Source organism: Canis aureus, chromosome 10, assembly GCF_053574225.1.
Source record: "Canis aureus isolate CA01 chromosome 10, VMU_Caureus_v.1.0, whole genome shotgun sequence".
NCBI classification, from domain to species: domain Eukaryota; kingdom Metazoa; phylum Chordata; class Mammalia; order Carnivora; family Canidae; genus Canis; species Canis aureus.
Genome location: NC_135620.1, coordinates 62,910,764 through 62,927,700, shown reverse-complemented (window position 1 = coordinate 62,927,700; position 16,937 = coordinate 62,910,764). Strand labels below are relative to the sequence as shown.

General features: G+C 42.4%; 1 long non-coding RNA gene across 13 annotated transcripts in view; it reads left to right on the top strand.

Annotated features, from left to right (window-relative positions):
- LOC144322580 (uncharacterized) overlaps nt 1-16,937 on the top strand; it is a 181,043-nt gene that overhangs the window by 57,265 nt on the left and 106,841 nt on the right. For 9 of the 13 annotated variants that reach the window (XR_013388197.1, XR_013388196.1, XR_013388201.1 and 6 more), the window contains 2 exons: nt 13,160-13,295; nt 14,309-14,371. This is a non-coding gene — a long non-coding RNA (uncharacterized LOC144322580). Of the gene's footprint in view, nt 1-13,159; nt 13,296-14,308; nt 14,372-14,647; nt 15,461-16,937 lie in introns of those variants that run through there. The other 4 variants (XR_013388200.1, XR_013388199.1, XR_013388192.1 and 1 more) reach the window with 2 other exon arrangements.

The window sequence follows — 16,937 nt, the reverse complement described above, 5'->3', positions numbered from 1 at the left end:
GGCATCCCTAACATTCCATATTTGAGTACCATAGTATAATATGTTTTCAAATGCCAACATCTATGAAGATATGGCCCCTTGGGTTGACCTCGAGACTGGCTGTCAACCCAGCTCCCCACTCAGCAAGTCATGTCTCCAACTTCCACATTAGGACAGAAGCCATTGTTTAATTCAAGGCAGTACCTTGGAGGGAGCTCCTGGGCGCTACTCTAAGAGCTTTGCATGCATTAATTTACTGAATCTTTACAACCTATGAGGTTGGTACAGAGGTAATCCCTATGGTAGGGTTTAGGAAACTGGGGCACAAAGTGGTTAAGAAACCAATTAAAATTTTTTAGAAAATCAATTAAAATTATAAAAAAAGATAAAAGAGGAGGTAATGCTTATTCTTTCTACCAAAAGCATTCTTCATTTTGCCTAAAGGATTCATCATTGGTTATTTTGAGAATTACCAATACTGTATGTATAGTATGTCTCTGAATGCAAGATATTGCTTGAGGCTTCTCATTTTTCTTATTTTGCCAGCTTCTCCTTTTGAAATAGAGATCCTTGATCTGCATCCCTTTAACTGCTGGCTATCTCCTCTGCCTTCCCCCATCAGAGCCTGTGTTTCCTAAGCCAGAGACATAGGGGAACCCTATGTCAGACCCTTCAGAGGTCCCTAGAGAGAAGAGCTGGAACCAGAATGCCGTCCTGGCAGAGGATCTCCCTGGGCCTGCTGCTCCCCCACTGGGCTAGCACTGTGGAAGTCCTGCCGCCACCAAACTAGGCCAGAGGGAGGGAGGAGTCTGGCTTTCAGAAAATAAAATCGAGTTTCATAGCTGCCTGAGCCTTGAAGGAGAGAGAGCAAGGAATATATGGGGCGAATACTTTTGTCTGATGGGCAAGGGCTTCCACAGTCTCCCTTACAGTCTCCCCAACCTGCCAGTGGGTGAGTTCCCATCCCTCACACCCAGAAACAACAACTGGCTCCTGCCAAATAACCACATTGCTATTTTCTGATGCCCTCTGCCAACTCATTCCTACTGACTTCAAGACCCAGCTAAAAGTCACTCTCTGAGATCTCTTCCTCTAGGCCAGCATACCACAGACTTTAAGGGACATGAGCCCTTGTGAAAATCTCACTTGGAGGCCTTGCTAAATTGCAAATTTTAATCCAGTAGATGTGGGATAGGGCCCGATATTCTACATTTCTAGCAAGCTCCTGGGGGAAATAGATGCTGTTGATTATATCAACAAGACTCTAGATCTCATTTTTCATTTTGGAAATGTAAGCCTGCAGAAGTGATTTCAAGGGAAACAAGATGTTTTGCACTAACTCAAGCTACTTTGGCTTTAGCAATTGGTAAATTCTTTGAGTTCAATATGTGTGTGGGTCCATTGTCCTGGTTTACCTGGCATGGTGGGTTTTCCTAGGACATGGGATTTTCAGTGCTGAAACTGAGAAAGTCCTTGGCAAATCAGGATGAGTTGGTCTCCCTACCGCTGGTGGCTATAAATGGGTGGGGGCTATATCCCCCCCTTTTTAATTTATTATTATTTTTAAAGATTTATTTACTTGGGAGAAAGAGAGCACAAGTGGAGGGAAAGGGTGGAGGGATAAGGAGAAGCAGACTCCCCACTAAGCATGGAGCCCAAGTGGGGCTCAATCATAGGACCCACAGATCATGACCTGAGCTGAAGGCAGATGCTTAACCATTTGAGCCACCCAGGCACCCTGTCCCCTCCTTTTTTATAACTTCTACATCAAGTGAGGTCTTAGAGAAAATTTAGCTAAAGCTACAAATGTTTATTACCTAGCAGGTACAAGAACAGTCCAATAACTGGTTCTTTTCTTTTTTGGGGGTGGTAGGGAGGGGTAGAGGGAGATGGAGAATCTTAAGCAGGCTCCATACCCAGTGCAGAGCCTGACCTGGGTCTGGATCTCATAAATCTGAGATCATGACCTGAGCTGAAATGAAGAGTTGGACATTTAACTGACCCAGCCACCCAGGCGCCCCCCTACAACTGGTTCTTAAGCCTTTGGGGAAGACCCATTCTCTATATTAGGCACTGCAAAGAGCACTAGCATGATAGGTTCTCTGTAAAGTGTACTGAAGGATGTTGGGAACCAACCAGCCTTGCTGTTGGTTTAAGTGACAGCCTCTATGGAGAGAGACCAGGACCAAAGAAACACTAGAGCTCAGGCTCTGCACCAAAAATATCAGACTGCTTGTTGAATTTGTATACTTCATTAAAGCAGAGCAGTGGGCTTTGTTCTGCAGCTAGTGAGGAGACCTGAGGGTTTCAGAGCAGAAGGCCTGTGCTCAGGAGTGTTTGGTTCAGCCAGGTAATCAGCTCTGTGCCTTTCTTAGCCTTAATTAGATTCAGATTTTGTTGGTCTTTGTGATATTTTGCCCAGAGGATGGATGGATGGTCACCTCAAGAAGTGACCACCAACTTAAATATATTTTTCTCCACATTCCTTGAGGTTCCTCTCATTTTTTTCAACACTAAAACGAAAGAGAAGCAGGGAATTGGGTTCTTTGGGCTCTGGGGAGCACACAAAACAGTAAGACCCCCTCCCTGCTTTCAGAAAAGCCAAATATTGTGGGACCCTGGGGTTACATTGGAACAGCTGTAGGTTTTTTTTTCCCCCCTAAGGAGGAAGGAGGGTCTCTCTCTCTCTCTCTCTCTTTTTTTTTTTTTTTTAAGATTTATTTATTTATTCATGAGAGACACACATACACACACAGAGAGAGGCAGAAACACAAGCAGAGGGAGAAGCAGGCTCCATGCAGGGAGCCTCACGTGGGACCCGACCCCAGGTCCTGATTCCGGGACTCCAGGACCACACCGTGGGCCGAAGGCAGGAGCTAAACTGCTGAACCACCCAGGGATCCCTATGGAGGATCTTTCTAATTGAGCCTCAGTCTCTTAAAAAAAAAAAAAATTTTTTTTTTAAACCTCTATTTGTTTTCGTGGAAGAAAGAAAGGAAAGAAAGAAAAAATAAGATTTTCCTTGCCTCTAGGCCTTTCAGAAGACACTAGTATGGAGAGTGGAAGTTGGGTTGCTGGGATGGAAGTTCTGTGAACAGATTTTTTTCAGAGCAAGTGTTAGCATTAGTGAAGCTCTCATCCTCCCCTGTGGATTTGTACACCAACCTCTGACACTCATTCAGCAAAACAACTTCACCTTTCACCTACTTTCTTTGTTTTCCAGCTGTTTGGTTCATGCTCTGTGTGCACATATGAGCAACTCTTGATTATTTTGTTTGCTTATATCATTTTTTTTTTTTCCAACAAAGAGGAAGGATAGAGTTCCTCAGTGAGGCTGTAGAAGTTAAGAGACCAGGAGACCAGGATGGTGTGTTGTCACTGTTGGAAGGGACTCCAAAGGGCTCCAGAGATTTGTGGCTCAGAGTTGGATGGCAGCCCTCTCTTCACAGAAAAGCTGAAGAACCTGAGACTTGGAGAGGAAAAATGGCTTGCTTGAGGCTGGCGAATGAAGAATGAGATCTGCAAGTTTTTTTTAATGCTCTCAGTTAAAATTCATGGAGTCTCAGAGTTGAAAGGGACCTCAATAGTTTTGTGTCATTTTCAAGCAGATGCTCAATTTCTGGTCTCTGTATCCTTCAAGAGAGCTGGCTGTCTGACTACTGCTGGCCTTGTTGGGTGCTGGGGAGACTGCCACCATTCCAGAAAGTGGGGCTTCGTTTGATGATTCCATTGAATGTAGGATATTCTTGACCAGGACTGTGTTTTGAACTCTCTCTTTCTGAATACATTAATTTCAATTAGAATTATACCAATGTTGATGAATTTCCATTGGGAAGATATTTCCTGGAGCAAACTTTATTTAGCTTTAAGCAATTAATGGTAGGGCACCTAAGAACTTTTAATTACCACAAAGGATTATGCCTCTCCTAAACATAACCTTTTACTTTGGGCAGAATATCTTGTAGCTCTGTTTTGTAGAACAAATTTCAGAAAATGCTACTCTGAGCTGTGGAATAAATTCTAAATAGGTACATGTAAATTTAATTTTTTTAAAATCGTAATATTTTAAATGTGATAGAGGAATTCACCACTCAAAAGCAGTCGATGGAAAAGATATGGCTAAGTGAGAAGAGCCATACTTACTTATAATTGGTAAATTATGTCTAATTGATATATCTAATTGATAAATCATGTTTTTATTGGTATATATGTTTTATAGATCATTTTGTAAAGATATATATATATATAAGTATTTTATTTTATTTCTTTAAAGATTTTATTTATTTATTCATGAGAGACACACAGAGAGAGAGAGAGAGAGGCAGAGACACAGGCAGAGGGAGAAGCAGGCTCCCTATAGGGAGCCTGATGTGGGATTTGATCCCAGGACTCCAGGATCACGCCCTGGGCGGAAGGCAGGCGCTAAACCGCTGAGCCACTCAGGGATCCCCTATATAAATATTTTAATGCTTAATTTGTATGTGAAGTTTTGGGAGAACTTTCCTTTGCTTGTCTGTATTTTCTAAATTTCTATATTGAACAGCATCCCAACAACAAAAATTCTCGAAATAACCAATGATGAATCCTTTAGGAAAATAAAGAATGCTTTTGGGAGAGAGTAAGCATTACCTCCCCTTTTATCTTTTTTAAACTAGATTCTTTTTTAAAATAATTTTAATTGATTTTTAAAATTTTTATTTTTAAAAAAGATTTTGTTTATTTATTTGAGAGAGAGAGCACACAGAGGGAAAGGGAGAAGCTGACTACCTGCTGAGCAGAGAGCCTGACATGGGGCTGGATCCCAGGACCTTGGGATCATGACCTGAGCTGAAGGCAGACACTTAACTGACTGAGCCACCCAGGTGCCTCTAAACTAAAGAGATTCTGTCTCTTATCCTCTGTGGGAAATATGTAGCTAAAATATCATTTTCCTCCTTTCTCAAATCAAAATCCTACCATGATACCTGTGTGCATATCAAGTCTAATCTCCTCTGCCTTATTGTTAAGACCCTGTGTTGCAGACCCCACTTTAGCTCTTGGATTTACCTAATACTGGTCCCATTCTGGTAACACTCAGTTCAGTCAAGCTCATTTCTTGTTTCCAGACCTCTTATCCCCAAGCTTTTTCTGCTCTAGTGTCTTTAATTTTTTTAGATTGGAGAGTCCTTTCTATCTCTCCAAATTCAAGGCCATATATTCTACAAGACCCTCAACTGGGGACACCTAGGTGCTCAGTGGTTAAGCATCTGCCTTTGGCTCAGGGCATGGTCCTGGAGTCTCAGGATCAAGTCCCAACATCGGTCTTCCTGCATGGAGACTGCTTCTCCCTCTGCCTATGTATGTCTCTGCCTCTCTCTGTGTGTCTCTCATGAATAAATAAATAAAATCTTAAAAAAAAAAAAAACCCTCAACTGGTTTGTTCTTTTTTTCTGACTTCCTGTGACAGTTCTAGTCTAGTCTATATTATGCCATGTAACATTCATTGATTGATTGTGCCACTGAGGCTCAGCCCTCGGTGCTGTGTGGCAGAGGCTAACTTAGATTGCTTTCTGGAGGGTTTGAGTACTTGAAGACATGCTTAGTAGCCTGGAATGATGCACTGAGTTGGAATCCAGAGGAATAGACCAAGAAGACATCAGTTGGAGTGGCCGAGCAAATGAGCAGTTAGTGAGATGCTAGAGCAAACAGGGGCATGAGGTGTGAATAAGCATAGAGAAGGAGGTGGCCTCTTGTTCCTCTCATGTTGGACTTGAGACCACTTGTGTGATCTGTCTAGGCTGGGGACTGACTGCCACTGTATACTGGTACCATCTATAAGAGAGCAGAGCGGGATCCCTGGGTGGCGTAGCGGTTTGGCGCCTGCCTTTGGCCCAGGGCGCGATCCTGGAGACCTGGGATCGAATCCCACATCGGGCTCCCGGTGCATGGAGCCTGCTTCTCCCTCTGTCTCTGCGCCTCTCTCTCTCTCTCTCTCTCTGTGACTATCATAAATAAATAAAAATTAAAAAAAAAAAAAAAGAGCAGAGCGGGGAGTTCTCTACTTTTTCCATGCCTCCACATACTCATTGCCACCTGAAGTCTGGGTGGATTCAGACACTATTTATAACCAATTAGAAGAAACTTAAGCTAGAAATAGCTTAGGCAAAAACGGAGGGTATCCAATAATTAATCAAATCACCAAAATATAGGAAGTATGGCTGCAACCTGGCCTGAGGAACTGAGTGCCTAGACTTGGATGCTGCCAAGAATCTTGTCTATCTCCCTAACCTCTGTTTCTCTTTGCATTTCGATCTTCTCTCTTAGAGACAGCAAGATCTTCTCTCTTTCCTCCACATGGTGGTAAACGTAGCCATAAAAAGCTCCTAAATTTTTTATCTTTCAACTTCCACTATCAGAAATTTATCTTTCAACTTCCGCTATCAGAAACTGATTCTCTTATTCCAGTTGGGAGAACTCCCGTGAGGGGCTCTAATTGGCCTGCCTTGGGTCAAGTGTTCACCCCTGACTAATCAGATGTGCCGGGAGAGATAAGGCCACATAGGAAGATGCCGTGCAGATAGGGGTGGCGTGAGTAGTTCCCAGGAGAAGGGGGTTCTGGCAAACAGTCCCACGGATATCTAACCTAATAGCACGACAGCAACTGTGTACATGATCGTGTTCAGTACAGACATGTTGGTCAGTATGCTGGAAATCAGGAAGGAAGAACTAAGGTTTGGAACCCACCCTTCCTATTGTTAGAGCAAAGTCAACAAGTCTTTATTAAGAGTTTCTCTCTGGGGATTTGATAATTGTTGGACTAGCCTGCGACTCGGTACACTGTCATTTTTTTCTGCTATGTTAACCCCAGGACCTGTGGCTACATTCAGACACCCAACAGCCCTGACATTTCTTTGCCCTGCAGAGAACTCCTAATGACTTCCACTGTTATCTTGGTTTTGATGACTGCTGAGTCACTTCGTTTTCCAGAGGGAGAATGGTGAAGTCACCAACACTGCCAGGTTATCAGCAGCCATAAGCTCTGGATGGAATGTTTCTGGAGAGAAATGTAAATGACAAAGGAACCTGACACTTCTTTTTAGAAGAGGGCCATCAGGTCATGCTGGGTGGGTTAGCTGAATGGCAGGAGGTAATGGGAGGAACATTAACATAAAATGCTTAACACTAGAAACTTCTCCCCCAATATTAGGGGCACCAAAATCAGTAGGTTCCTGGTTCATAATGCTGGTGGAGAGTCTGCTATTAGAAAATTAGGTGAGGAATAAAGCTGGGAGATAGGGAAGGAAGTGTGACAAGAAGACCCAGAAGTGCCTAGGTCCCTTTGTTCAATCTCTTGCTCCATTCTGGCTTCTGCTGCTTGATCTGGGCTCCCCAGCTGCCTATGCCCCCCCTCTCCCATTTCCAATCACTACTAGGCTTTGACTCACCAATTTATTCAGGATTTATGTCTCTGCTTCTGTCTTCTGGTACATGGATGTTTGTTGGGCATTCCTGTGGTCTCTTGACCTGTTTTTTGAGCCCTTTCTTTTTGTAACCTAGTCTGGAGCTGGTTCATCCAGATGGTACTGGGCAACCCAAGCTCCACATGCCTCCCTGGTACCTGACTCCAGTTTTATTGGCACAGAGCCCGAGTTTGCTGGGTGGAGCTTTTTTCTTTGCTGCGCCCCAACAGTGCTCTGTAGGACTTAATCCAGACTGCTTTAGCATTGCCTCTTTACTTGTGACTACTTGCCGTCTAGCCCAAGTTGGACTCATCTGTGTACCGCCAGCATCTGGCACAGAGCCTGGCACAGAGAACGCTCAGCCATGATTGTCAAGGGATTGGGGAAATGTTCGTTTTTCTGTACTCCTTCTTTGGGTTCAGATATAGCTTATCACCACACTCTTTGCTGTTCTCCTTTTCCACCTGCTTTCCTTCCTTTTCCAGCCAGTCTGTTGGAGGGAGCGTGTATGTAGTAGTTAAAAATGTGGATTCTAAAATCAGATTATCTGGTTTTAAATCCTGGCTTTTTTACTTCTTAGCTTTGTGACTGTTTTCAAGTTGCTTCACTTCTTTGTGCTTTAGTTTCTTTGTCAAATGGGAGTAATAAATAGGTGCAACCTCGTAGGACTGTTGGAGGACTAAATGTATTAATAGGGGTAATGTGCTTGGAGTAGCAAGCCAGTGGTATGCAGTAGGCATTCTAGAAGTGCTGGTTGTTGTTATTCTCTCCACCTCTGCTGCCCACTCCAATAAGGATCATTTGACTTTGTTCCTTTTTGTGTTCTTGGGCTAACCCCCAACCTCCCTCTCTTTGTGCTCAGTGTTTATGTGTCAACTTTAGCCTCTGGCCCACACAGCCAAATATTTGCAAACACACATTTCTAATTGGCTAACTGACCTGTAGCCCAGGAGATATCCAGCCTCAATCCTTTTATGTGTTAGCATCATCTTCTCTAGTAGTGGTTCTACTAGAGGTCAGGCCAGGGCCTGGCTCAAACCTCATCCTTTTAATGGCTGATGGAGAGAGCTACAAAGGAGTAAGGCTTATCTCTGCTACTAGATCAAAGGTTGGCAAACTTTTTTTTTTTTTTTTAAGATTTTATTTATTTATTCATGAGAGGCACAGAGAGAGGCAGAGACACAGGCAGAGGGAGAAGCAGGCTCCCTGCAGGGAGCCCGATGTGGGACTCCATCCCAGGACTCCAGGATCACGCCCTGGACCGAAGGTAGTGCTAAGCCACTGAGCCACCCGGGCTGTCCAGGTTGGCAAACTTCTTTTGTGAAGGGCCAGGTAGTAAATATTTTAAGCTTTGTGACCACACATGGTCTTTGACCCTTCTCTATAAATCTCTGATTTGTAGCATTTGCCAATTTCCATGGTGTCAATACTTCTACCACGGCCAACTTCATACTACAAATGTGAGGCCACTAAACTTGAGGCTGAGAAGAGATCTGCACAATCAGTTCTCTGGAGCTATAGCATACCATTAAACTATACCCCCTTCCCTACTCACTCCTGGAGCCTAAGGACCAAACACCTCGTTGGAGAAAACTTGAAAGAAACCTTAGCTCCCACAATCCCTGCCTCAAGATTAGGCTCTTTACTGTGTTTTGATAGATGTATATCATTATCTTGCTCTTCCAGACTTCCTAGATTTCAGCCTTTGCCTGCTTTGATCACCAACCCTTGCGTGCTCATCTGACCCCCTGACTCCCTGGGTTCTTGTAGAGCACAGATGGTCTCACACTTCCTGATCTACCCTGGCTTCCTGACGTGCTTCTGAGCACAGAGAGCATATCCACGCTACCTCCTGCAGGGGCTTCTGGTTTCCAGGCTGTGATCTGCCTTTACCACTCCCAGTTCTTGCGGCACACCTCTCAGGACTCCAGGAGGTGAACTCTCATCCTACTGATTGGGAACTTAGTTCCCAGTTCAGTTCTTCTTTCCCTGTCCTGGCTCTTGTTGATTAGCACTATCTGTCTACTAAATCCGTACATGATTTTTACCATCGCCTCACACAAAAAAATAATTACTTGGTATTTTCTGTGTGCCAGGTCCTGTTTAGCCCCATGGAAGATACCTCAGTGAATAAATTAAAGATTGTCTCCCCTTGGGGAAATTATATTAAAGTGTGATGAGGCATATACTAAACAATAGGCATAATAAATACATGATACATTATAAAAGACGATGATAAGTATGATGGAAACAGTGAGCAGGGAAAGATGAGTTGACACTGCTGATAGAAGGCACGTGGTTAGAGTGGCTTCTTTGAGAAGGTGATATTGAGCAAAGCCTTAAAAAAACATTCCATGTGTTCTTTACTTTCATACACAAAATTTGCTCATCATCAACACGTAGGTGGCTCACTTCAGCCTGAGAACTTCCAGGACTTTATGTTTATTGCAGAGGGACTACTTATATTAAGAGGCAGAAAGTGTTATAATTGTGTGCTTGGGCGTTGATAGAGAAAACATGGCCTTGAATCCTTGCTCTGTGGCCAATTAGGGCAGCTGTAAACGTTTGCTTAATTTGTCAGACACAATGTGTTTCTTGAGGGCAGGGGCTGGTTCTGTCTTGTTCACCCTGTTGTCTCCATGCCTAGCATAGTGGTATTTGACTCTATTAATACTTACGAAATGAATGAGTTCAAAGTTAGGTTTTTGGTTTGTTATTAGCCATATTGCCCTGGGAAAATCCCTCTCTGAGCTTTCAATTCCTCATATGTAAAATGAGGATGTTAATCATGATAGAGTAACCATCTTGTGTTACTGTATGAGCTAAGTTGTAAGAATTTATAATGCATGTAGAGCACTTATCACAATGCTTATCACACAGCTAGTGCTTGGTTAATAAATGTTAAGAGTGGTTACTGTTCGTTATAGTCAGGATACAGAATTAATTTTCTACGTTAGAGATACTATCATGGAAAGATTCCTTGCTTCCTTCTTCAGTAACATGATCCCATCAACCAAGCCTGCACAGTTGTGATCTTTGAGGGGGTATGAAAGGTGTGCAAGGGGGTAGATGGTGGGTAGAGTGGGGCCTGGAGGAGCCAAGGGGCAGAGGAAAGAGCCTGGGTAGCAGGACTGAGGGGGTTCCTAGAGCACTGTGGTCAGGGCAAAGGCTGTTGTATAAACAGATAAACACTCAGCCAGAGATGGGGAGTGGAGTTGCGGTGTGCACATAATAACACAGAGCAAAGGGATTAATGGAATTTTAACTGAGATTAAACAGAATAATTAGTAGGGCATAGGCATCACTAGTAGGGTCTGGAGACAAAGCCTAGACCCTGTGTCCTTTGCCAGGGTCTTCCTCCATCTTAAAGTGACTTCTCAGCCCAGATTCCCTGGCTTTCTCAGCAGTCCCCAGTGTCTGCTGAACTGACTCTCTTGCCTCTTTGATTGTCTTCAATCTGATTTCTGAAGTTTTCTCTCATGAAGCAGTCAGCCTGGATGAGGACCCCTGCTGTCTCTATGGGCATGGCCAGGGGCATCACTTGCTAACTCATTAGGAATGTAACCATCACTGTGGTTCTTCCCAGTGAGTATAGACAGTCATTCAGTGCTGTTACACAGAAGGCAGCATTCTGACCAAACAGGCCTGGCGGTAGAAGGCTTTTCTTCCTACTAGACTCCTGGCTGGAAGCAGATGTTTTATGGAAGTCAGTTGCCATCCAGTTAGTCGGCAACATTTGTTTAGGACCCGCTGCACGTCTGTCCCTGTGATGAGGGAGACAGCATTTCAATGCAGAAAAGATAATGATCCTCATCAGAATCTCTGATTATTTCCTTAGCATTGATTCCTAGGAGTCACTTTACTTTTCTAAGGGTTAAGAATACTTTTCAGCCTCTTTATGCATATTGCCATATAGTCTTCCAAAAAAGATGTACCAATTCATATGCCCACTCATTGCATTTGTCAATGCTCATTTTATTATACCTTTGCTAGTACTGGTATTATTAAAAGTTTAAAAATATATATAAAAGACAGGCAAAATGGTATTTCTTTGATTAAAGCTTCATTTTTTATTAAAAAAGGGATTGAACATTTAAAAATGTTTGCTATGGAGATAATAATACTTGGTCTCCTCACCATGGTAGGTCTGGCGGAATTTTGATTTGATCTTTTTTTGGCTGAATTTTATTTATGGCACTAGTTTTTAAAAATATATTTACAGTAAAATCTACTTTCTTTGTTATGTGTACATTTTTCTGATTTTGATAGGTATGCAGAGTTGTATAACTGCTAACAATCAGAATATAAAGCTTTCTTCCCCAAATTCTCTAATTCCCTGCCTCTTATAGTGAAACCTTCTACCAAATGTTAGCCTCTGGCAACTGCTGATCTATTCTTTTTTCTTTTTTAATTTTATTTATTTATTCATGAGAGACAGAGAGAGAGAGAAGAAGAGACACAGGCAGAGGGAGAAGCAGGCTCCATGCAGGGGAGCCCGATGTGGGACTCAATCCTGGGTCTCCAGGATCATGCCCTGGGCTGAAGGGAGGCGCTAAACCACTGAGCCACCCGGGCTGCCCTGCTGATCTATTCTATGTCTATATTTTTGCCTTTTCCAGAATGATATATCAGTGTCTTTAATAGAGCAAAAAAAGTTTTTTTTTTAATTTAAATTCAATTAGCCAACATATAGTAAGTACATCATTAATTTCAGAGGTAGAGTTCAATAATTCATAAATCATAGCACAAAAAATTTTAAATTTTAAGTCCCATTTATCAATATTTTTCTTTTATATATTATGCTTTGTTGTCCTACCAAGAACTTTTTGCCCAACCCGACATCACAAATATTTTTTCCTATATTTTTTTCCAAAAATTTTATAATTTCACACTTATGTCTATAATCCATTTTGTTAAATTTTGTGCAAGTTGTGAGATGTTGGTCAAGATTCACGGTTTTGTATATTGATATCCAGTTGTTCTGGCACCATTTGTTAGAAAGTCTGTCCTTTTTCTATTTAAATGCATTTGCACCTCTGTCAAAAATCAGTTGGCCATATGTGATACGTGTTTTTTTTCTGTGATGAGGGATTATATTAAGTTCCTTTCTATTCTGTTCCGCTGATCTATGTATTTATCCTATCTTTAATACCACATTGTCTTGATTATATTAAGGTCCTATATTTTTGCCTCTTCCAGAATGACATATAAATGGAATCATACAGTATATAAAATTTGTGACTAGCTTGTTTCACTTAGAGTAATGAATGCCTTTGAAATTCACCCAAGTTATTGTGTATTTTAATATTTCATTCATTTTTATTGCTCAGTAGTATTGCATTGTATGGAGATTGTTTAGCCATTCACTTGCTATTCGTTTTTAAAGTTGGTTTGGCTATTATAGGTTTTTTGTCCTTTTTAGAATCAACTTGTAAATATCTTTAAAACTTGCCCGTTTTTGGAAAATATTGGGATTTCCATAAGCCTAGAGACCAGTTTGGGGAGAATTGACATTAACAATATTGAGTTTTCCTATCTATGAATATGGTATATCTTTCCATGTATTTAACTCTTAACAATTTTTTTCAGTATTTGTTTTTAGCTTAAACCTAAGTCTTTAATGTTTTGGGCTTATCCGTGGTATTGTTTTAAAATTTTCAGTTTCTAATTGTTCTTTGCTAGTATAAAGAGAGAGAATTAATTCTTTGTGTATTGACCTGTTTCTTATTTTGCCCTTTTAGAAAACACCTGCCATTGTAAAGAAGTACAGTTAATTCTGATGGAGAGACCATGTAGAGGGAGACCGTGGAAGATGAGAGGCCACGTGTTGAGGAACTGAGGTGTCCCAGCCAGTAGTTAACATCCACTACCAGATTTGTGAGTGAAGCCATCTTTTATGTTCTAGCCTCAGCCAAGCTCCTAGCTGAGTGTAGTCACCCTAGTCAACCCAGATGACATTACGTAGAGCTGAAGAACTGCCCATCTGAGCCCAGCCATCCCACAAAATTGTGAGAAATAATATATCTTTGCTGTTTTAAATCATTAAGTTTTGGAGGAGGTTTGTCACAGAACAATAGACAAATGATACCAGGCTTATGATAGTTCACTTAGCTAATCCTGGATACTATAGCCTCGCCATGAATGCTAGGCTTTTATATTTCTTACTGAGTCTCCTTGTTGCCAGAGTCAGGTCTTGTATCCCCAGGGATAGCAGCTGGCTGCCAAGTCACAGCTCTCCCTCTTGCCCACTTACTTCACAGTGTACATGTAGTCCAGATGGCCTGCATCTCTGCTTGAACTTGCATTTGGCCCCTGAGAGGCCTCTGCTTGCCTTGCTATGCTGACCTTGGCTGCCAACTACTTGCTCACTTGGCTGATGACTGCCTGTCGCCTGGTTCCTTAGGTCCTCATCACAATGTCCTCTCTCTGGCCTTATCAAAAGCCCTAGGACATTCATTTACAATAGCTCCTTCCCACCCCCTGATATGAGATTATTTCTCTGTGGGGACTGTTTTATGCTGCTACAAGCAGATCAGTGTTTTTTAGACCTGAAACCCCGGGTATAGTTTTAAGAATTGGCAGCTGCTTAAGCCTGACCTAGAACCTACAGAGTAGCTAGATTTTCTTGATAAGATAATACATATGCATTGCTGAGCAACATGCCTGGGACATAGCAATTGCTTAATAGTAGTAGTTATTATAATTAACACTGAAAGAGATTATTTAATCTAAGAACCACATTTTTCAGCAGGAGAAAGCAAGGCCCAAAGAGACTGAGTGACTTGTCCAAGGTCACTACAGCTCATTTGTAGTTGAACAAAGACTAGAACAGTAGTTTCTCAATCTCTAATCTCACACCTTTTCCATTGTGCCACAATTCTTTGGTTTAGGATGCTTTGGAGGAAGAAAGAGGAAGGAAGAAACTACAAATTATCTGCTTTATTGGTGCTTTTGTATGTATCATGTCACTTTTATCCCCATAATAATTCTATAAATTGTTATTTTCACTTTACTGATAAGACACTGGGGCTCAAGGAAATTAAAATCTTGCCCAAAGGCCCCATGGACAGTAGAATGAGGGCTCCAACCCAGGCCTGTCTGACTCCCAAACCAGCCCATGCTTCTCCACCATGTCATGCTCTTCCTGGGTCAGGGTGGGGATCCTGAGAACCACAGGAAAGAAATGTTTCTGCAGGGCTTGGCAATGACCTGGCTTCATTTCTTCTCAGTTCTCAGATGCACTAGCTGGTCTGCACGCAAGAGCCTTTTATCCTTCCTTCCACACAATCCTTTTAACTGAAACCAAGTGGCCAAAGCTTAACTGTAATTCTGCAGAACTGGCGGCAAGAGGCCTGGCTATGGCTTGGGCCGCTCACCCCAAACGTGATGTGCACAGAGAGTGGGGCTGACATTGTTTAGCTCTCTGCTTAGCAGTGCTCAGCCAAGCCTCCCGGTCTAAATTGAGCCCTTAATCGTTTTCCTGGCATTTGCTCAGACAGGATTTTATTTTCTAGTAATAAAAGCTCCTACATTGTAGGGGAAAAAAAAAAAAAAACAATCTGCCTTTTTTCCCTAGCTTTTGTGAATGCTTCACCACCTGTCCTTTTTTCCCCCTTGTTTTTTGTGCTTGGGGCAGAGCCAGGTTGTTTTGTGCTTGCTGTCAAGTTTTGGGGAGCTCTTCATGGACAGAGAAATGTACTCACATTGACTGTGCCTCTGCTTATTACTGGGAGCTTCCCATCTCATGGACTGAGAGGTTTAATCCTACAGGCTTGACTTTTGGGTCTGTGGGTGGCACAGGGAAGAGGGGCCCAGGAAAAGAGAAATGAAATGAGTCACCAAGGGCTTCCCACCTAAGAAGCTCTTGATGGCTCACCTCTTTCCTTCAAGAGTTTTCAGTGGCTTCCCAGTGCCTGCAGAATCTAGTGCATACTTTCTAAGATGGTATTCAGACCCACCTGCTTCCTCAGCCTCCTTTTATTCCTTGGTGAAAAGGAAAAGAAAAAAATATAGATACCTAAAAAAAAGTAAAAATGAAACTCATCAGAATCTTCACCACCATAACATATTGCTATGTATCTTTCCAGACCTATGTACAAATATACATAAATATATATGTATTTAAAATATGTAGATAGTTTTTTGAATCATCCATTTTTAAAATTAATTATTTTTTATTTTTTACAAACCGACCTTTGAATAAGTTCAGCTATGAAATGAAAACGACAAGGGTCATTGTCATCTAAATTCTGACCTACATATATGGTGACAAGTATTTTATAGAGTGAATCCAGGACAAACCCATGCCAGTCAAATAACAACCAAAAAATATGTATACATATTTAAAACAAATTTAAGTTCTTTGCCATTTCAATTTGCCATTCTAGTCTTGTCTTTTGACAACTCCCACAGTATACGCTAACCATTATGTATCAGGCACTTTCACATTTCTACACAACTTTGTACCTGCTCTTCTTTCTGCCTGAAATGCTCTTGACACACTTCCTGGCACATGGTAAGCGCTAACAAAGTTAGTTACACCTCTTCACTTCCTTTCCTGCCTGGTGAGCTCCTATTTACTATTTAAATCTCTGCCAAAATAGCTCCACCTCTGTGAAACCCTGCTCTCTCCCCAAACCCACACTTGTCCACTCACCAATTAGCCACTCACTATCCATTTTGGGATCCATGGATTTGCCACCTCCCACCCCAACCTGTCTTAACACTGAGCTTTTCCAAGGATTGGCACCCAGGATGGGCTGGGAAACAGGCATCAACTCGGTCAGAAGCAGCAATTTTCTGGATGAAGTTGAGCCGCGGCCTATAGCAGAGGCCCAGGCACTGCTGGACTGGTCAGAGCAGTCCGTGAGCTGACATTTGACAGAGATTCCCAAATTGCTAAGGAGACCCCTGTTGTTTCCTGGGCTCCTCCCTCTCTGGCAAGGGCCAACGTTCAACCTCAGAGAACATTATAGTGCCGGAGAGCTCTCTTGGCAGACCTCAGATGAATTGTTTACTCTCTCCTTGTTGAGTGAATGCAGGCTTCTGTGTGGTGTGTCCAATTCTGGGCACGTGTGAGACACCTCTCAAGGTGCTTGGGACAGAATTCTAGGCTTAATGGTGGTGGGCTGTGGGGGAGGGAGAAAACCCAGCATCCTCACCCTTGACCAGACTTCCTGCCATATCTTTGGAGGGGGGTACATTTTGTTCTCTCTGACTCACCTTTGCCCCCAGCTTCCTACACTGAGCTTCTACCCCCATCTCCACTTAAAAGGGAAATTTTATGTTTTCTTACTGGTATGCAGTTGTTACCTGTCTCCTCTTCTTTGCCACCTCGCCATGCAGCTCCTATGTCGTAATCTTCCATATCCTTCCACCTGCCCTTCTCTCTTCTTCCAGACTTGGAAACACTGAGGTAAGAGTCAGGATTTTACAGGGTGCTGCAGCTGATTTGAGCAGCATTTGTTGAAAGCATGAGTTTGGTGCTTCACAATGCCATGGCTCACTTTTGGGTGGTCT